Source organism: Schistocerca nitens, chromosome 2, assembly GCF_023898315.1.
Source record: "Schistocerca nitens isolate TAMUIC-IGC-003100 chromosome 2, iqSchNite1.1, whole genome shotgun sequence".
Lineage (NCBI taxonomy): Eukaryota > Metazoa > Arthropoda > Insecta > Orthoptera > Acrididae > Schistocerca > Schistocerca nitens.
In genome coordinates, this window is record NC_064615.1 from 995,392,660 (window position 1) to 995,415,426 (window position 22,767).

Here is a 22,767-nt window from a genome sequence, read left to right on the forward strand (position 1 = left end):
TTTACCTTCATATATATTGACGAAAAGCACTCTGATCATTACAATATCTCCATTCGAACAACATCTGCTGTCTAGCCCATCAAAACTGCATAAAACATGGAACAAGTACTCCCTACTACAACATCTCAACACCGACTCACTACTGCCACATCTCGATAAGCACTCTCCACCACGACTTCTCGACAAGAACTCTTCACTACGACATCTCAGCAAGCACTGCCAGTCGAGGCGGTGGAATAAAACTCTTTGGCGCAATCTCTGGCGCTGTGGCTCAGTGTAGCCACCTTTCAACACATATGGACGACTGACGTCAATTTTATAGTCGATACACTTTGTTCACGTGGGGATAGTTCTCGAACAGAAGGTTATTTGCGGTATCGGATAACTCGGAACAGTATTGTCTGCGTGTTACTACTGCAACTCATGACTGATGCAGCGGAACCTTTCAAGGTTCTTGTCCCAGTCTGCAGGTGTTCCGACAGTCATTGAACGCAGCGATAGCTAGGCGGCTGGCCTCGCACTGAACTGCCCGGTTCTGCTAATTCATTTAAGATCACCTTCTGCAGTGGGCTTGTCTCATGCAGATTAATTCCGCGATACAGAGCCGTTCCGAGTTAATTACCGAGCCCTGCTCGGGCGCACTGACCGCCACGCCGCCGCTTCCTCGTTCCTGACGAGCGGCAGGGCTGCAGTGTGCCGCTAACCGAGGGGCACATTAACTTGTTGAAGGTAAGAGCGATATTCTGAAAAATATTAGCATGCCATGGTTCTAAAAACAAATCAAATTTGTTTATATTTGACAGCTACATTCTAATCATTTGCAAGTTGGTTGCTGCGTGCTTTCATTCAAAGTGCACTAATACACTGAGGTGTAAGGAAAATGCTTGGCAAATGTTTTGTCTGGAATGTGGAACTATATGGGGCTGAATCATGGGCGCTGAGACGAGAGGATGAAAAAAGGTCAGAAGCATTTGGGATGTGGATGTAGAGGAGAATGGAGAGAATAATCTGGATGGAAAGAGTGATTAATGAAATGAAATGATAATTAAATAGACACCCTAGCTGCATACAGGCGTTGATGTACTTCATTGGGGACATGTTGAAAATGTGTGCCCAGATCGGGACTCGAACCCGGGATCTCCTGCTTACATGGCAGACGCTCTATCCATCTGAGCCACCACGGGCACAGAGGATAGTGCGTCTGCAGGGACTTATCCCTTGCACGATCTCCGTGAGATCCACATTCCCAACATGTCCACACCACTACATTCGCAGTGCGCCTAATAGATGTTTGCCCATCATACTCATTACTCGTGACAGATTAATCTACCAAGTCCCGTACGAGTTCGGGAATAGCGTGTGCGTTCGCACAAGAAAGTCAATGGCCGGGAAGCCATATTTTTAACTATATATGACGGTAGCATCTGTTCCCGAAGGAACAGTTACCGTGGATGACCATGCAGCTTTGCTAGAAATGAAATGATAATTAAATAGACACCCTAGCTGCATAAAGGCGTTGATGTACTTCATTGGGGACATGTTGAAAATGTGTGCCCAGATCTGGACTCGAACCCGGGATCTCCTGCGTACATTACAGACGCTCTATCCATCTGAGCCACCACGGGCACAGAAGATAGTGCGTCTGCAGGGACTTATCCCTTGCACGATCCCCGTGAGATCCACATTCCCAACATGTCCACACCACTACATTCGCAGTGTGCCTAATAGATGTTTGCCCATCAGAGATCCCGGGTTCGAGTCCCGATCTGGGCACACATTTTCAACATGTCCCCAATGAAGTACATCAACGCCTGTATGCAGCTAGGGTGTCTATTTAATTATCATTTCATTTCTAGCAAAGCTGCATGGTCATCCACGGTAACTGTTCCTTCGGGAACAGATGCTACCGTCATATATAGTGATTAATGAAGGAGTATTGGAAAGGGTTGGTGAGAGAAGATGTCTGCTGAAGTTTGTAAGAGAAAGGAAAAAGAACTGGTGGGGACATTCATTGAGAAGGGAGTGCTTGCTAGCAGATGCTTTGGAAGAATTGGTTTGTGGGAGAAGACTGAGAGGAAGAAGGAGATACAAGATGATACACGACATAAAGGGAAAAGGAAATTATGCACACCTGAAGAGGATGGGAGAAGACCGGACAGCCTGGAGAACTACCACGTGAAAACCTGCCTTTTGGCAGAGCACTGATGATGATGATGAATTCACCGAGGCGACAAGAATGATGGGACACCTCCTAATATCCTTTCGGACCTCCTTTTGCCTGGGGTAGTGCAGCATCTCGACGTGGCATGGACTCGACAAGTCGTCTCAAGTCCCCTGCAGAAATACTGAGCCACGCTGCCTCTCTAGCCATCATAATTGAGAAAATGTTGCCGGTACAGGAGTTTGTGCACGAACTGTCTTCTCGTTTATGTCCCATAAATATTCGATGGGATTTATTTCGGGTGATCTGGGTAGCCAAATCATTCGCTCGAATTATCCAAAATGTTCTTCAAACAAGTTGTGAATACGAAACTTCCTGTGTGCCCGACCGAGACTCGAAGACCGGGCGTGAGTCGTGCTTCGGTAGCTCAGATGGTAGGGCACTTGCCCGCGAAAGGCAAAGGTCCCGAGTTCGAGTCTCGGTCGGGCACACAGTTTTAATCTGCCAGGAAGTTTCGTATCAGCGCACACTCCGCTGCAGAGTGAAAATCTCATTCTGGAAACATCCCCCAGGCTGTGGCTAAGCCATGTGTCCGCAATATCCTTTCTTTCAGGAGTGCTAGTTCTGCAAGGTTCGCAGGAGAGCTTCTGTAAAGTTTGGAAGGTAGGAGACGAGATACTGGCAGAAGTAAAGCTGTGAGACCGGGCGTGAGTCGTGCTTCGGTAGCTCAGTTGGTAGAGCACTTGCCCGCGAAAGGCAAAGGTCCCGAGTTCGAGTCTCGGTCGGGCACACAGTTTTAATCTGCCAGGAAGTTTCGTATCAGCGCACACTCCGCTGCAGAGTGAAAAACTCATTCTGGAAACATCCCCCAGACTGTGGCTAAGCCATGTCTCCGCAATATCCTTTCTTTCAGGAGTGCTAGTTCTGCAAGGTTCGCAGGAGAGCTTCTGTAAAGTTTGGAAGGTAGGAGACGAGATACTGGCAGAAGTAAAGCTGTGAGACCGGGCGTGAGTCGTGCTTCGGTAGCTCAGTTGGTAGAGCACTTGCCAGCGAAAGGCAAAGGTCCCGAGTTCGAGTCTCGGTCGGGCACACAGTTTTAATCTGCCAGGAAGTTTCGTATCAGCGCACACTCCGCTGCAGAGTGAAAAACTCATTCTGGAAACATCCCCCAGACTGTGGCTAAGCCATGTCTCCGCAATATCCTTTCTTTCAGGAGTGCTAGTTCTGCAAGGTTCGCAGGAGAGCTTCTGTAAAGTTTGGAAGGTAGGAGACGAGATACTGGCAGAAGTAAAGCTGTGAGACCGGGCGTGAGTCGTGCTTCGGTAGCTCAGTTGGTAGAGCGCTTGCCCGCGAAAGGCAAAGGTCCCGAGTTCGTGTCTCGGTTCAAAAAAAAAAAATGGTTCAAATGGCTCTGAGCACTATGGGACTCAACTGCTGTGGTCATAAGTCCCCTAGAACTTAGAACTACTTAAACCTAACTAACCTAAGGGCAGCACACAACACCCAGCCATCACGAGGCAGAGAAAATCCCTGACCCCGCCGGGAATCGAACCCGGGAACCCGGGCGTGGGAAGCGAGAACGCTACCGCACGACCACGAGATGCGGGCTCGTGTCTCGGTCGGGCACACAGTTTTAATCTGCCAGGAAGTTTCGTATCAGCGCACACTCCACTGCAGAGTGAAAATCTCATTCTGGAAACATCCCCCAGGCTGTGGCTAAGCCATGTCTCCGCAATATCCTTTCTTTCAGGAGTACTAGTTCTGCAAGGTTCACAGGAGAGCTTCTGTAAAGTTTGGAAGGTAGGAGACGAGATACTGGCAGAAGTAAAGCTGTGAGACCGGGCGTGAGTCGTGCTTCGGTAGCTCAGTTGGTAGAGCGCTTGCCCGCGAAAGGCAAAGGTCCCGAGTTCGAGTCTCGGTCGGGCACACAGTTTTAATCTGCCAGGAAGTTTCGTATCGGCGCACACTCCGCTGCAGAGTGAAAATCTCATTCAAGTTGTGAATAGTTTCTGCCTGGTGATACGCTTCATAGTCATTCATAAAAACTCCGTCGTTGTTTGGGAACATGAAATTCATGAATTGCTGCAAATAGTCTACAAGTACCCGAAAGTCCATTTCCAGTCAATGATCGGTGCAATCGGACCAGAGGACCCAGTCTGTTCTATGTAAACACGGGCCACGCCATTATGGAGGCATCACCAGCTCGCACAGTGCCTTGTTGACAACTTGGGACCGTAACTTTGTGGAGTCTGCGCCACACTCAAAACATACCATCAGCTCTTACCAACTAGAACTTAGACTCAACCGACTAGGCCACAGTTTTCCAATCGCCTAGGGTCCAACCGATATGATAACCTGTCCAGAAGAGGGGCTGCAGATGATGTCGTGCTGTTAGCAAAGACACTCGCGTCGGTCGTCTGCTGCAGTAGCCAATTAACGCCAATTCTCGCCGCACTGTTCTAACGGATACGTTCGTCATTCGTCCCGCGCTGATTTCTGTGGTTATTTCGCGCAATTTGCTTGTCTCTTAGCACTGACAACTCTACGCAGTCGCCACTGCTCTGAACGCCGTCGAACACTACGTTGTCAGTAGTGAGAGGTGATGCCTGAAATTTTGTGTTCTCGGCACACTTTCGACTCTGCGGATCTTGGAATATTGGATTCCCTATCGATTTCCGAAATAGAATGTCCCATGCCTCTAGCTCCAACTACTATTCCGCTTTCAAAGTCTGTTAATTCCCGTCATGAGGCCATAATCACGTCAGAAGTATTTCGGTATGAATCACTTGAGTACAAATGTCGCTCGTTGTCCTTCCCTTTTACGAGGTGTGGCTAGAAAAAAACCGGACTAGTACTGGTGAAACAATAAAACGAATGCAATAAGGCTGAAAGTCGCGTGGCCTGTCACGTGACTCTCGCTCCGCCTACTGCTCGAGTTTCATCTGCCTCCTGCACTCAGTCTGCCCGTGGCGTCTGTTTTAAGTAGTTGACGTTTTGTCTGTGCGTCGGAAAATGTTGAGTGTACAGAAAGAACAGCGTGTTAACATCAAATTTTGTTTCAAACTAGGAAAATCTGCAAGTGAAACGTTTGTAATGTTACAACAAGTGTACGGCGATGATTGTTTATCGCGAACACAAGTGTTTGAGTGGTTTAAACGATTTAAAGATGGCCGCGAAGACACCAGTGATGACACTCGCACTGGCAGACCATTGTCAGCAAAAACTGATGCAAACATTGAAAAAATCGGTAAACTTGTTCGACAAGATCGCCGTTTAACAATCAGAGCAGTGTCTGAATTAACACGAGTTGACAAGGAAAGTGTTAGGCAGATTCTTCATGAAAGTTTCAACATGAACAAAGTGTGTTCAAAAATGGTTCCAAAGTGTCTCACAATTGAACAGAAGGAACGCCGAAGAATGATTTGTTCTGACATCCTGGAAAACATTGAAAGTGATCCCACCTTCTTACAAAATGTTATTACTTGCGATGAATCGTGGTTTTTTACTTACGATCCCGAAAATAAACGCCAATCGATGCATTGGAAAACTCCTGGTTCTCCACGACAAAAAAAAAAAAAGCACGAATGTCAAAATCGAAATTCAAGGCAATGATGATTGTTTTTTTTGACATCAAAGGGATTGTGCACATTGATTGGGTACCAGAGGGACAAACAGTGAATCAGCATTACTACATTAGCGTCCTGGCTAACCTACGTGAGCGAGTACGGAGAAAACGGAACGATTTCTGGAGAAAAAAGTCATGGATCCTTCACCAAGACAATGCCCCAGCTCACAGTGCGTTGTCAGTGAAGACATTTTTGGTAAAACACAACATTCCCATCTCAGATCATCCACCCCACTCACATGATTTGGCCCCCTGTGACTTTTTTCTTTTCCCTAAAGTCAAGTCAGCTTTGAAAGGAACTAGATTTGAGACTGTTGAAGCAGTAAAAGAAAAAGCGACGGAAGTAATGTATGGACTTACCGAAAATGATCTGCAGCATTGCTATGAACAGTGGAAAATTCGTATGGAGCGGTGTAGAGACCGAGGAGGAGAGTACATTGAAGGAGATAACATGAAATTGTAAATAATTGTAAATAAATGTTTTTTCCAGCATCAGTCCGGTTTTTTTCTAGCCGCACCTCGTATACCTTGTGTACGCGATACTAGCGCCTTTTGCATATTTGCATATCACTATCTCATGAATTTCGTCACCTATGGTACTTTGGAAATTATCTCCAGTAATAGAAATTTACAGGGTAAAAAAAGAGACAATATTTAAGCATTTTCCAGCATTGAGTAATCTGTCATTGTGATTAAAGGGGTGGTTAGAGACGCTTAGAATCCGTAAAATGGATATTTTGCTTTAACATGAATGCAAGCCCTTTGTTTTTAGTAATGATAGCCTAACCCTTTAACTTATAGGCCTACCTTTCTAACAGTAGCCTGTTTGCTTCCTTTCCCAGAATATTTCTCGCCAGTAACTCAGCCAGTTTTCCATGAATAACCAAACATATCACAATTCGAACGTGCGTCTACTACGATCATCTGCTTCATTTTACTTTTCAAATTCATTTTGAGGTTTTCAAAGAATGCTACACCATGGTTTGTGATATACCAATTGCCAGTCAATTAGTTTCATGTTCCATGTATCATTTATACGCTAAATGGTAATGATGTGGAACAATTCATTTGATATTAACATCTTTTTTTTGTTAAATATGCCACCATACTGACCATTTATTAGGTGTTTCTTTTTCTTTTTTAAAATTAAAGACAGACAGATGTTAGTCACTAACTCCTACACATTACAATAATAGATAGTGTTGTGTGGAATAGAAGGAATTGTCAAAGAAAAACGTTTTCAGCCAAGTTCCAAATTTTGCTTTGCTGTCTATCAGGCATTTTATATCACTGGATAAGTGATCAAAACTTTTGGCTGCAGCATTGAGAACCCCCATTTATGCAACATACAAACTTAATGTGGCATAATGAATGTTATTTATTTCTTCTGGTAGTGTAATTATGTGCAGCGTTGTTCCTGTTGGAAATGGAAATGCAGTGTGGATAGGACCTCCTGTCGGGCAGACCGTTCGCCTGGCGCAAGTCTTTCGAGTTGACGCCACTTCGGCGACTTGCGTGTCGATGGGGATGAAATGATGATGATAGGGACACACAACACCCAGTCCCTGAGCGGAGACGATCTCTGTCCCAGCCGGGAATCGAACCCGGGCCGTTAGGTATGACATTCCGTCGTGCTGACACTCAGGTACCAGGGGCGGACGTTGTTCCTGTTGAAGTACATGGATTTATTTACAACAAACTTCATGGGAAAATAAGTACCGTGAAGCGGATAGATTGATACTCACAGGCCGAACAGCAGGCAGTCACGATGAAAAGAGTGTACACGTAAATTTTCGGTCAGTCTTCTTCAGAATGGAAAAAAAGCGGGCGCGCGCGCGCGCGCGCGCGCGCACACACACACACACACACACACACACACACACACGCACACTCATATAATCATACACACATAACTCACACACACATGACCGCTGTCCCCGGCTGTCCTTGCCGGAATGTTTCTTAAAGAGGGAGGAAATGCGAACAACGGATAATAATCGGTGAGAGGAATTTAGGGCATGAGATCTACATCTACATGCCGTGTGTTGTGCGGGAACGATACCGTTGACACGGTGTGGCTCGTATGTCGGAGCGTATGCTGTTTAAAAGGCCATGAAAAACACAGGAAAGAATGAAAGTAAACAGCGGAACCATAGTTCACAAATACAAAAGAAAACACTGTTTGAACGGCTCCGCTTACGAATGAAATGTGATTCCATTAAACTTTACATTACAATCGGATCTATTAGTACACCCGAAAAAGACACTACCTGACATTCTTGATGAAACAGCTATGTCTCTACACAATAAAAGCACCAGATGCAATGTAGAATACGACCACAGAAGTCGACATACGTCCCCAACGGCCGAAACTAGGCACGGGCGCTTCAGAATGACATCACGCAGAAGTATCACTGCGGTGAACCATGGAGGTGTAAACGCGGTGAACCTTATATTCTGGGCTACATAAGATGGCAGACGTCGGCTTCAGGTTTGTGACGTAATGACAACTCCCTTCTTTTGTTACCTCGATCTAAAACCACAAAAATACTGTCTCTGAAAAATTAGGCGTGATCAATTGACTTTCCGCGGAATAGAAACTCCATTGTAAACATGTACCATCTCTCGAGCCGAAGCTCTCAGAAACGCTCTCAAAAAATAACCTTACAAGATCACATAAATAAAAAGTAAACAGTTAATAACGTGATCGTATCATAAGAAAAAGACAACCGATATTTGCACTCCAAGATGCCATATGGACCACGCCATACCAGCTAAGACGTAAGCATCTACTAACATAGACGTAGTGAACAACAATATATTATTATATCATCAGAAACATTTGATAATGGCAAATCACCGAAACGAGTTTTCGTGTAACTTGTATCACTACGTACAAATAAATAACTAGGGCAGCAAAAAACTTGTACTTAAAATGTGTCGAACTTTTACTATGATTTTATGAAAGACCTGAAGACTAGAGGCCAAGGGCAATTGAATTCATGAGTTTTCAGAGAACAGCACATTTCAGCGAAGAACAAGTTGACAGATTCTATGACAAGTTGAAGCTTATGAACATTTACGATCCAGTTAAAATTTGTGCAACAAAATAACATGTTTAAAACTTATGAATCCATCAAAATGAAGAGGATGGAAAAAATATTCATAAACCGACTAACATATAGTCTTAAGACAAAGTGCTTTGTAACTGTATGACGTGGTATATCATAGAATTGTTTAATGTAATTTTTACAAGTAATACGTATTACACTTACAATTACCGCGGCCCAAGTAGTGCCTTCTTGTTCTTCATTTCATGGCTACGGCATTCTTGCCTGTTTCGGCTTCACAGTTGCTTCCAGCATGTCGTGGGCTATCCTCGATCTCTTTTTCCTTTCGGTATGCAATCGAACGCCGCCTCGGGAAGTCTGGTATTTCCAGTGATTGGTCCAGTCTGTCTATTACGTAAGATTTTATGGGTGTACGGGATCTATATTTAATTGTTTCACAATGACTTCATATCGTATTATTTCAATGGTTGTACATCCTTTAACACTCCTCAGAAATCTCATTTCTGTTGATTTTATGCTACTCAGTTGTTTTTAGTAGCGCACAGGCATCGCTGCCATAAAACAATCTGGTTACTTTACAAATTTTTTTCGTCTCTTTCCTTTGTTTTTAAAAGAGCTTCGGATTGTCCCATACACATCTAGAAATTTGCTGTTTCTTCCGTGTCCTTGTCACTGTGCAAACTCACTTAACCAACAAGATATTTAAAATTCGATACTTGCTCTAAAATGTTCTCTAGCACAATTTTTGATCTGAGTGGATCCTTTCCCCTAAAAGCCATGACCTTCGTTTAGTTACTGATATTTAAAATTATAAGATATACGTATATTATTTAGAAAATACATGGATTTCTGTACCTGTCTCTGATTCACTTGAGTCATTATCTGATCGTCTGCAATATAAAGACTGTTTGATTAGACACATTTTGATAATTAAATTCCAGGATCTTCTAGCAATTTCCAATACTTTCAAATGTCATCAATATATGTATTAAAAATAGTCGACGGTAAGCTACATCCTTGTCTTAGTCCTGTCTATGCTAAAACCCGTTTGCTCCTCTTAATTCCCTTGTCTATGGTAAAATCAGTATTTATAAACACACTCCGTATTAACAAACTTAGCTGCGATGGATAACCCCATTTTATAATATTTGCCATAATTTTATTCGGTTTATCGTCTCAAACGTCGTTCCTAAATATATAAAAGAGAGATGTGTTTCCAAACTTTTTGCTCTACTTTGATCTATTATTTGTCTAATGATGGTGGCATTATCTTTCCTTCGTAAATCCACTTTATCCTTCTCCAAATAGACAATATGCAACAGTTTTTAATCTGTTACTAATTATTTCAATATAAATTTTGCATCCTATATTCACGAGACTAATTTCTGAGTAATTTTCACAGTTCTTGCAGTCTCCTCTTTTGAATAGAGTTTTAACTAGAGCTGTGTACCACGAGAGAGGTGTTTGGCAATTTTATGTGCATGTATTGATTACATATAAAATTAGTAATTCGCTAATTATACCATTACATTTAATATGTTCCATGCTCACTCCACCTAGTCCAGGTGCCTCCCTATTTTTTACGCATCTTAATACAACTACACCGACTATTACTATCCGAAAGTGGACCGCAGAGTAAGTAAACCAAATCGAATCGAACAGACTGAAGATGAAAAATGTGAGCACCCAAAAACATAATGTCCTACTTACCACAGTAAGAGGCTTACATCACTTTCAGTCTACGGTAGAATGACAGAATAAGTTTCATGCTCACTCATTATGACGTTTTTGGCGAATGAAAATTTTCTCTATAAAAATTAACATGGATTCCACAAACAAAGATGTTGCGGAACATAGCTCTGTATGTTCGTCCCGCCGGCCGCCGTGGCCGAGAGTTTCTAGGCGCTTCATTCCGGAACCGCGCTGCTGAAACGCTCGCAGGTTCGAATCCTGCCTTGGGCATGGATACGTGTGATGTCCTTAGGTTAACTGGTGTAAGTAGTTCTAAGTCTACGGGACTGATGACCTCAGATGATAAGTCCCATAGTGCTCAGAGCCATGTGAACCATTTTTATGTTCGTCCATGAAATCGAGAGCGCCGCAAACAAAGGCGACCAGGTTGATGCCGTGTACCTTGGTATCTGGAAGGCATTCTGTATGGTTTCGCAATACCGTTACCGAACAAGTATCGGACCAGATTTGTGACTGTATCCAGGACTTCCCACTGTTGACACTCAATAAGTTGTTCATAACGGATCGAAATAGACAGAAGTAAAGGTAATTCCGCAAGACCCAAAGGGGGTGTTGAAGGATCATCACTGCTTAATATATACGTAAATGATCTAGTGGATGAGGCTGTTCGCAGTGGGTGCTGTTGTCTATAGGAAGGATGTAACGCGAGTATACTGCAGCGAAACGCAGGAGGACCTGGGGAGGATCGACGGTCGGTGCCGGTATTGGCAGTTGAAAATGAACGAAGTAAATGCAATGTATTGTGGATAAAGAAGCAAAGATATCACTTAGCTTTCTGTTACGCTACTGTGAATAAACCACTGGAAACAGTAACAACCGTAAGATACCTAGGATTAACCTACGGAGAGACCTCAAGTGGAAAGCGAGGAAAACTAATTGTGCGGACGGTAGATGCATTGATGAGATTCATTGGAAGAATCTTATAGAAATACAGGGCTATTACAAATGATTGAAGCGATTTCATAAATTCACTGTAGCTCCATTCATTGACATATGGTCACGACACACTAGAGATACGTAGAAAAACTCATAAAGTATTGTTCGGCTGAAGCTGCACTTCAGGTTTCTGCCGCCAGAGCGCTCGAGAGCGCAGTGAGACAAAATGGCGACAGGAGGCGAGAAAGCGTATGTCGTGCTTGAAATGCACTCACATCAGTCAGTCATAACAGTGCACCGACACTTCAGGACGAAGTTCAACAAAGATCCACCAACTGCTAACTCCATTCGGCGATGGTATGCGAAGTTTAAAGTTTCTGGATGCCTCTGTAAGGGGAAATCAACGGGTCGGCCTGCAGTGAGCGAAGAAACGGTTGAACGCGTGCGGGCAAGTTTCACGCGTAGCCCGCGGAAGTCGACGAATAAAGCAAGCAGGGAGCTAAACTTACCACAGCCGACGGTTTGGAAAATCTTACGGAAAAGGCTAAAGCAGAAGCCTTACTGTTTACAATTGCTCAAGCCCTGACACCCGATGACAAAGTCAAACGCTTTGAATTTTCGGCGCGGTTGCAACAGCTCATGGAAGAGGATGCGTTCAGTGCGAAACTTGTTTTCAGTGATGAAGCAACGTTTTTTCTTAATGGTGAAATGAACAGACACAATGTGCGAATCTTGGCGGTAGAGAATCCTCACGCATTTGTGCAGCAAATTCGCAATTCACCAAAAGTTAACGTGTTTTGTGCAATCTCACGGTTTAAAGTTTACGGCCCCTTTTTCTTCTGCGAAAAAAACGTTACAGGACATGTGTATCTGGACATGCTGGAGACAGACAGCGCCGACTTCATCTTTCAACAGGATGGTGCTCCACCGTACTTCCATCATGATGTTCGGCATTTCTTAAACAGGAGATTGGAAAACCGATAGATCGGTCGTGGTGGAGACCATGATCAGCAATTCATGTCATGGCCTCCACGCTCTCCCGACTTAACCCCATGCGATTTCTTTCTGTGGGGTTATGTGAAAGATTCAGTGTTTAAACCTCCTCTACTAAGAAACGTGCCAGAACTGCGAGCTCGCATCAATGATGCTTTCGAACTCATTGATGGGGACATGCTGCGCCGAGTGTGGGAGGAACTTGATTATCGGCTTGATGTCTGCCGATTCACTAAAGGGGCACATATCGAACATTTGTGAATGCCTAAAAAAACTTTTTGAGTTTTTGTATGTGTGTGCAAAGCATTGTGAAAATATCTCAAATAATAAAGTTATTGTAGAGCTGTGAAATCGCTTCAATCATTTGTAATAACCCTGTACAATTCTTTCAAAACAGTAGAAAGTTCGATTCTTGAGTTTGGATCGTCAGTCTGGGACCCTTACCCAGTACAGTTGGTAGAAGGATAGAGAAGATCCAACGAAGAAGGGCACGTTTCGTCACGGATCGTTTAGTAAACGCGAAAGCATTGTGGAGATGTCGACCAGATTTCAGTGGTTATACATTACAAGAAAGGCGAGGCGTCGTATATGACGGAGAGGTTTACGGTTGAAATCCCCAGAGCGTGCGTTCCACGAAGGAGAACATATTAATTCTTCTCAGATATATCTCATGAAATTATCACGATGAGAATGTTAGAGGAATCAGAGCTCGTACGAAAGTTTATCGAAAATCGTTCTTCTAACTTGCTGTTCACGAACGAACAAGCAGGCTGCGCGAGGAGGAGAGGCTGTAAGCACTATGGGACTTAACATGTTGGGTCATCAGTCCCCTAGAGTCAGTATAAATTTGAAAACTTAATAAAACACGGAGTAATGTATATAGAGAGGTAAAAATTGACACACATGCTTGGAATGAAACGGGGTTTTATTAGAACAAAAAAAAAAAAAAAAATAAAGTTCACACAATGTCCGACAGATGGCGCTGGACAGCAGGTAACTGCTACCGTGACGGGTGAGAGGTACGCCGATATGTTAGAGAATCGCATCATCCCCAGCCTGGCTGATAAACACCTGCTGGAGTGTACGATGTTTATGCAGGATGGCGCTCTTCCCCATATTGCTAGACACGTGAAAGATCTCTTGCGCGCGTCGTTTGATCATGATCGTGTGCTCAGCCGCCACTTTCGCCATGCTTGGTTTCCCAGGTCCCCAGACCTCAGTCCCTGCGATTATTGGCTTTGGGGTTACCTGAAGTCGCAAGTGTACCGTGATCGACCGACATCTCTAGGGATGCTGAAAGACAACATCCGACGCCACTGCCTCACCATAACTCCGGACATGCTTCACAGTGCAGTTCACAACATTATTCCTCGACTACAGCTATTGTTGAGGAATGATGGTCTATATATTGAGCATTTCCTGTGAAGAACATCGTCTTTGCTTTGTCTTACTTTGTCATGCTAACTATTGCTATTCTGGATCGGATGAAGCACCATCTGTCGGACATTTTTTGAACTTTTGTATTTTTTTGGTTCTAATAAAACCCCATGTAATTCCAAGCATGTGTGTCAATTTGTACCTCTCTATCTACATTATTCCGTGATTTATTCAGTTTTCGGCCGACCGAGGTGGTCGAGCGGTTCTAGGCGCTACAGTCTGGAACCGCGCGATCGCTACGTTAGCAGGTTCGAATCCTGCCTCGGGCATGGATGTGTGTGATGTCCTTAGGTTAGTTAGGTTTAAGTAGTTCAATAGTGCTCAGAGCCAATTGAACCATTTATTCAGTTTTCAAATTTGTACTGACTTTTTGATCACCCGATACTTAAACCTAACTTACCTAAGGACATCACACACATCCATGCCCGTGGCAGGATTCGAACCTGCGACTGTAGCAGCAGCGCCGTTCCGGACTGAAGCGCCTAGAACCGCTCGGCCACAGCGGCCGGCAAGGAGAAGAGAGGAAGAGGGTGCAATGATTGTGATGCCACATGTATCCTTCACCAGACACCGTAAGTTCGCTTACGGAATATAGATGTAGATGAAACGTAGAATAAAACTTTAGAGACAATCGAGCAAAAGGCGGATTCATTTCAAGCACCAGTAGAATCTAATGATTCAAACCGTGCCAGATAGGACTTCAAAGCGATGTCTCCCAAAATGAATCGCAGAATTCCGTATGAGAAATTTAGAGGGGGTGCGCGAAATTTGTGTGTGCACCACCAGGTAGTAATCTGAATCTCGTCATACGGAAATATCTATCTACTGGCTTTACCATTTTGCTGTATTCGGGCCCATGATGGAGTTAGTTTTTAATTATACAGGGCATATCAGAAAAAGTCATCTGATCGTAAGAACTTGGCGTGCATATTAACTTATTAACTTACACACTGAACTGCAAAGTTTTTATTTGCCAAAGAAGCATCTCTAAAAACAGATTCATGCACATCCAAACTTGGGGTACATTTTACAATAACATTTTTCATCATAGTTTTCATTTATCTTTAACAAATGTACAATGTGCCCTCCACCGGAAGCAGGAAAGACATCCGAACGATCTTTTTTGACTTTTCCATTGTTTTCGAAGGAAATTGTATTTTTTAAATTTTTTGTTTTTAAAATTCAGTCTTGATCACACCACGTATGTCATGGATCTGATGATGGTCATGTGATATGACCGAAATCGGTCACCTATGTTGTTGTAACATACGTGGTGTGATCAAGACTGAATTTTAAAAACAAAAGATCTTAAAAAAATATTGATCACTGTTCCAAAAATATTTATTAAAATTGTATTTTTAAATCTGTAGCTGATAAACTACGTCTATATTTTGGAAACAGAAATTCCACAAATATACAATAAGCTGTTTAGTTTATTTATTTAGATTACATTATTCGTGACCCAAAAGTGCCCACAAAAAAGAAATGTAAATAAATTAAATAAAACAATAAAACATACTTATACCTACTAATTATATTCTTTTTAAGAGAAGCCTACAGAATTTATTAGTGTCCAGTTTCTTCAACTACGTTGACGTATTTCTTGGTAGAAACGTCTAGGGTGTGTATACCATTAATAAATTGAAGTAATGTATTACATAAAATCTGACATTGGGACATCTTCATTGCTGTAATGTGATCAAAGTAAAAATGTGTTTTAAACTGATTTCACTCTTTCATAGTACGTGGCTACAATAGCCTAAAAATTATCACATTCATCTCATTGTATTGAGCGTCTACGTGTTTTGTGACACGTTTGTTATTACATTTCAACTGAAAATATGTTTAAGATTTCTTGACTTCTCCCACATTCATGAGAAGCATTTCACATATGATATGTAGAAGATACTACCTAAACTACGACGGTGGCCCAGAAAGTAATGCACCGCATTTTTTTTTTTTTTTCTCAGCCGAAAACAACGCTACGAATGCGAAAATTTACGCGTGTATTATTTGAAGTCTCCTGAGCTAGAAAGCCAAGTTTCCTTCACTTCCGGCAGATAGTGTAGCTGCAGGACAGTTTCAAAATGGCGTCCGTAGGTGATGGAAATTACAATCAACGTGCCGTCATTGAATTTCTCACTGAAGAGAGAGACACAGTGGGGAATATTCACAAACGCTTGTGCAAAGTCTATGGAGCATCTGCTGTCGATAGAAGTGCAATTAGTAGCTGGGCACGGAGGACGAGGTCATCAGAAAGCGGTTCGGTGGAGCTCCACAATTTGCATCTGTCGGGGGAACCATGCACAGCTGTCACACCTGACATGTTGCAGCGAGTTGATGTTGACATTCACCATTAAAGTATGCCATGTGTGTAACACATTTTGAGGACGATGAGGAGCTGATTCGCACAGCGAAGCACTGGCTCCGCCACCACGACAAGGAGTGGAACCGCAGAGCATTCATGCCCTTGTTTCGCGCTGCAGGGAGGCCATAGAACAGGATGGAGATTACGTGGAAAAATAGGGTGTGTAGATAAAACACCATCCTTTCGTGTGCGTTAATCCCATTACGTTCAATGAAGAATAGCTGAACAAAACAAATGTGGTGAACTATTTTCTGGGCAACCCTTGTACGTTATTGCACTTGGCCATTACCAAATACACGAGCTGACTTTGTAGTAAGTATCAAAATGCTTATAGGTCAGCTGTGCATATACACTACTGGCCATTAAAATTGCTACACCAAGAAGAAATGCAGATGATAAACGGGTATTCATTGGACAAATATATTATACTAGAACTGACATGTGATTATATTTTCACGCAATTTTGGTTCATAGATCCTGAGAAATCAGTACCCAGAACAACCACCTCTGGTCGTAATAATGGCCTTGATACGCCTGGGCATTGAGTCAAACACAGCTTGTATGGCGTGTACAGGTACAGCTGCCCATGCAGCTTCAACACGATATCACAGTTCATCAAGAGTAGTGACTGGCGTATTGTGGCGAGCCAGTTGCTCGGCCACCATTGACCAGACGTTTTCAGTTGGTGAGAGATCTAGAGAATGTGCTCGCCAGGGCAGCAGTCGAACATTTTCTGTACCCAGAAAGGCCCGTACAGGACCTGCAACATGCGGACGTCCATTATCCTGCTGAAATGAAGGGTTTCTCAGGGATCGAATAAAGGGTAGAGCCACGGCTCGTAACACATCTGAAATGTAACGTCCACTGTTCAAAGCGCCGCCAATGCGAACAAGAGGTGACCGAGAAGTGTAAGCAATGGCACCCCATACCATCACGCCGGCTGATACTCCAGTATGGCGATGACGAATACACGCTTCCAATGTGCGTTCACCGCGATGCCGCCGAACACGGATGCGACCATCATGATGCTGTAACAGAACCTGGATTCATCCGAGAAATTGACGCTTTGCCATTCGTGCACCCAGGTTCGAAGTTGAGTACACCATCGCAGGCGCTCCCGTCTGTGATGCAGTGTCAAGGGTAACCGCAGCCATGGTCTCCGAGCTCATAGTCCATGCTGCTGCAAACGTCGTCGAACTGTTCGTGCACATGGTTGTTGTCTTGCAAACGTTCCCATCTGTTGACTCAGGGGTCGAGACGTGGCTGCACGATCCGTTACAGCCATGCGGATAAGATGCCTGTCATCTCGACTGGTAGTGATACGAGGCCGCTGGGATCCAACACGGCATTCCGTATTTCCCTCCTGAACCCACCAATTCCATATTCTGCTAACAGTCATTGGATCTCGACCAACGCGAGCAGCAATGTCGCGATACGACAAACCGCAATCGCGATAGTCTACAATCCGACGTTTATCAAAGTCGGAAAAGTGATGGTACGCATTTCTCCTCCTTACACGAGGCATCACAACAACGTTTCACCAGGCAGCGCCGGCGATCTGCTGTTTGTGTATGAAAAATCGGTCGGAAACTTTCCTCATGTCTGCACGTTGTAGGTGTCGCCACCGGCGCTAACCTGGTATGAATGCTCTGAAAAGCTAATCATTTACATATCACAGCATCTTCTTCCTGTCGATTAAATTTCGCGTCTGTAGCACGTCATGTTCGTGGTGCAGCAATTTTAATGGCCAGTAGTGTACTATCAACACTTAAACCCTGATCACGCGCTGAGTCACAATAAGCCGACTGAATCCAACGCACACCCACTCTCCCGGATCGACAGAGGTGGCGCTATTAATTTGCCTGCTCAAAAATGGTTCAAATGGCTCTAAGCACTACGGGACTTAACATCTGAGGTCATCAGTCCCCTAGACTTAGAACTACTTAAACCTAAGGACATCACACACATCCATGCCCGAGGCAGGTTTGGAACCTGCGACCGTAGCAGCAGCGCGGTTCCGGACTGAAGCGCCTGGAACCGCTCGGAATTGGCCTGCTATGTCAACTGATTTGACGTCACCGTATTTCTTCCTTTGTGGATATTTAGAACATAAAGTGAACCAGAAAGTGTCAGCAGGCCATGAGGACATGATCGACGGCATCAAAAACGCCTATGAGGACATTCACGCAAATATGCTTCTGTCCTGTGTACGATCTTTTGTAAAGCATCTCACTAAGTGTACTGAAGTTGGTGGTATTTTGTTTGAGCAGTTACTCTGATTGCAGAAGTAGAGTAGCGTTCGCCTCGAGCTACGGCAACAGTGGCGCGTCAGGTAGTCCCCTGTTCGACATCTCGGAGGGATGATACGAATGTTGCGAATGGAGTTTCCAATTAGAAGTTATGAAATACTGACCGCCCCTATCCTCGCAACATGGAGGAGGTGTCCTACGTGTCACTGTACATTCAATGGCCATAGAGTAACATGTCATCAATTACACTACTGGCCATTAAAATTGAAACACCACCCACGATGACGTGCTACAGACGCGAAATTTAACCGACAGAAAGAAGATGCTGTCATATGCAAATGATTGGCTTTTCAGAGCTTTCACACAAGGTTGGCACCGGTGGCGACACCTACAACGTGCTGACATGAGGAAAGTTTCCAACCGATTTCTCTTACACAAACAGCAGTTGACCGGCGTTGCCTGGTGAAACGTTGTTGTGATGTCTCGTGTAAGGAGGAGAAATGCGTACCATCACGTTTCCGACTTTGATAAAGGTTGGATTGTAGCCTATCGCGATTGCGGTTTATCGTATTGCGACATTGCTGCTCGCGTTGGTCGAGATCCAATGACTGTTAGCAGGATATGGATTCGGTGGGTTCAGGAGGGTAATACGGAACGCCGTGCTGGATCCCAACGGCCTCGTATCACTACCAGTCGAGATGACAGGCATCTTATCCGCATGGCTGTAACGGATCGTGCAGCCACGTCTCGATCCCTGAGTCAACAGATGGGGACGTTTGCAAGACAACAACCATCTGCACGAATAGCTCGACGACTTTTGCAGCAGCATGGACTATCAGCTCGGAGACCATGGCTGCGGTTACCCTTGACGGTGCATCACAGACAGGAGCGCCTGCGATGGTGTACTCAACGATGAACCTGGGTGCACGAATGGGGAAACGTCATTTTTTCGGATGAATCCAGGTTCTGTTACGGCATCATGATGGTCGCATCCGTGTTTGGCAACATCGCGGTGAACGCACATTGGAAGCGTGTATTCGTCATCGCCATCCTGGAGTATCACCCGGCGTGATGGTATGGGGTGCCATTGGTTACACGTCTCGGTCACCTCTTGTTCGCATTGACGGCCCTTTGAACAGTGGACGTTACATTTCAGATGTGTTACGACCCGTGGCTCTACCCTTCATTCGATCCCTGCGAAACCCTACAGTTCAGCAGGATAATGCAAGACCGCATGTTGCAGGTCCTGTACGGGCCTTTCTGGATACAGAAAATGTTCGACTGCTGCTCTAGCCAGCACATTCTCCAGATCTCTCACCAATTGAAAACGTCTGTCAATGGTGGCCGAGCAACTGGCTCGTCACAATACGCCAGTCACTACTCTTGATGTACTGTGGTATCGTGTTGAAGCTGCATGGGCAGCTGTACCTGTGCACGCCATCCAAGCTCTGTTTGACTCAATGCCCAAGTGTATCAGGGCCGTTATTACGGCCTGAGGTGGTTGTTCTGGTTACTGGTTTCTCAGGATCTATGCACCCAAATTGCGTGAAAATGTAATCCTTTGTCAGTTCTAGTATAGTATATTTGTCCAATGAATACCCGTTTATCGTCTGCATTTCTTCTTGGTGTAGCTATTTTAATGGCCTGTAGTGTACGATTGTGTACCCATTTCAAGTCCTGCGATTACAGTGTCATCTGAGGCGAAACGAAGAAAATGCTTCAGACAAAAAGTATGTAGTGTTTGCTGTAGAATCGTAATCTGTTATTAAAAACAGGAGTTCCCTTTGAAGTTTTCTTAAGTTGCCCGCCGACATCAACGCACGTGGTGGGATCGGGTGTTTAGTGTGGTATGTGTGGGTGCCGTCTGCGAGACAAACATATTGAAATTACAGCTTTTTTGGTCATATGTGTAGATTTCGGGACAGTTCAATGTCTTTAGTTAAAATGAACATCCTCTATAATGTGTATTCGTTTTTTGGCACGTTCTACATCCTTGAGATCTCCTCACTATGGATCTGTAGAACGAAAGCTATGACTGAAATAATCATTTCCAGAGCAAGTGCATCCGATAGTCAAATTTTTCCTCTATTTTTGCGAGCATATTCCGAGTGACTGCAACCACTGCTCTGCTATGCAGCGTCGCAAATCGCCCATAGTAGTTGGTAGGGCACACGCATAAAGGAAGCCTTACACAAACCAGCACAAAGAAAAATCACTAACCGGGAGGTCTGGCAATGGTGCAATGCGAAATCCTTACAACCCGTATGGTTGATGTGGTGTCACCGCCAGACACCACACTTGCTAGGTGGTAGCCTTTAAATCGGCCGCGGTCCATTAGTATACGTCGGACCCGCGTGTCGCCACTATCAGTGATTGCAGACCGAGCGCCGCCACACGGCAGGTCTAGAGAGAGTTCCTAGCATCGCCCCAGTTGCCGAGACGATAGTTTAGCATAGCCTTCAGCTACGTCATTTGCTACGACCTAGCAAGGCGCCATTATCAGTTACTATTGATATTCATTCATGTACCGTCAAGACCGACGTTCTCCATTAACGGATTAAAGTTAAGTATTCCACCTGCTACGTCCGTTTTTCTAAATTCTAATTCCCTTGTCCTGTTCCAGACCTCACGCCAGCCTGCGTGAGCTAAAACGCGTGCCTTTCGGCCTCCTCTAGTAACACGGTGTTGGCTCTCCTGCCAACCAAAACAGTTGACCCATCGTTGAGGTAGCAGAGTGTGTTTATTTTTCTGCCTTTACCTCTCTGTACCCGTGATCTTCTTTCGTATCTTCCAGACTGCAACATTTCTTTTGCCTCTGTAACTGCACAACCAGATTATGCTCCCTTTACTCCCGGAAAATGGCGTCGCGGCCAATCTACAATAATGAAATCTGCTGGATTTGATTAATACAAATGAAGAACGCGGAAGTCGGTATTTATATTAAGAGCTCCTTTAATTATGGAGAGGTAAAATTATAACATAGAACATTGCGTTATCAGTGCCTCGAAATATATGTAATGAGTCTTTCCTGTGCCAGGTCCAAAAAACGAACGAAGACTATATTATTTCCATCAGACAAGAGAAGAAAACGATAGCAGCGATACTATTGCTCTAAGATAGAACCTTTCCCGAAAAGTATCATCTTAAAACAACGTAATCTCCCGCGACACTAAACAGAAAGACTACTGATGCTGATGGGAAGATGTATATATCACCACAGCTACAACTAGTCTGCAGCTCGTAATCTAGTGGCTAGCGTTGCTGCCTCTGGATCACGGGATCCCAGGTTCGATTCCCGGCCGTGCTGGGGATTTTCTGTCCTCGGGGACTGGGTGTTTCTGCTGTCCTCATCATTTCATCATCATTCGTGACAGTGGCTAGATTGGATTGGGAAAAAATTGGACCGCGTAAAAATTGGGTCTTGTACGGGCGCTGATGACTGCACACTTGAGCGCCCCATAAATCTAACAACATCATCAAACGCCTATAACTGAGCAGTACCTGTTCAAGCGGAGAACATCTAACGTCTTTTGTTGCTGTCGTATCAGCTTTCGACTCGACGTACATTGAGTAAACGAAGGAGCCAACTAACTACACTGTAGAAACGCTTACCAACAACCACAGAATGGGCGGCAACTTACAGCTGGCACCAAGGAAAACTCATAATTTTGATGTGTAAGATAAAATTCAAACCTGGTTTGCATCTTCATTCATGTGGAAGATTTAGCCTTGACAAATCGGACGAATTTTTCCTAAAAAAACTGTATTTGTTGAATATGAAGAGGAAGAAAGGCTGTTGTAAGCTGCAGTGTGCAGTAAATGTCCAAATTATGCACACTGTAGACGCAGTCTTCACGCTCATATGTAACAGGCGTTTAACATCACGATAAATTTGCAAAGAAAATCATTTTAAAGTTGAAGGGGGACGTAAAACCATTAAGGGAACCCGGATTGAAAATCCGTCTAAATAACGAATTCTTTTTAATCTCTTGAACCAGAATACATACAGTTTCCGCACGTTTGGTGCATATAAACAGAAAAGAAACAGTATTTTCTAAACACCGAAACGTCTCTTTTTGTCTGGTGTCGGTTGAGCCGTGTTTATACCAGTTGCATCGGACTTTCTGTGTCTATTATTCTTTGACCACCTTTTTGCAAGTTGGTCAACGTGGCACCAGGCGAATGTAGGCAGAGGATGAACATCAGATCAGCATTCTCTTTTCATTTTACCCCTC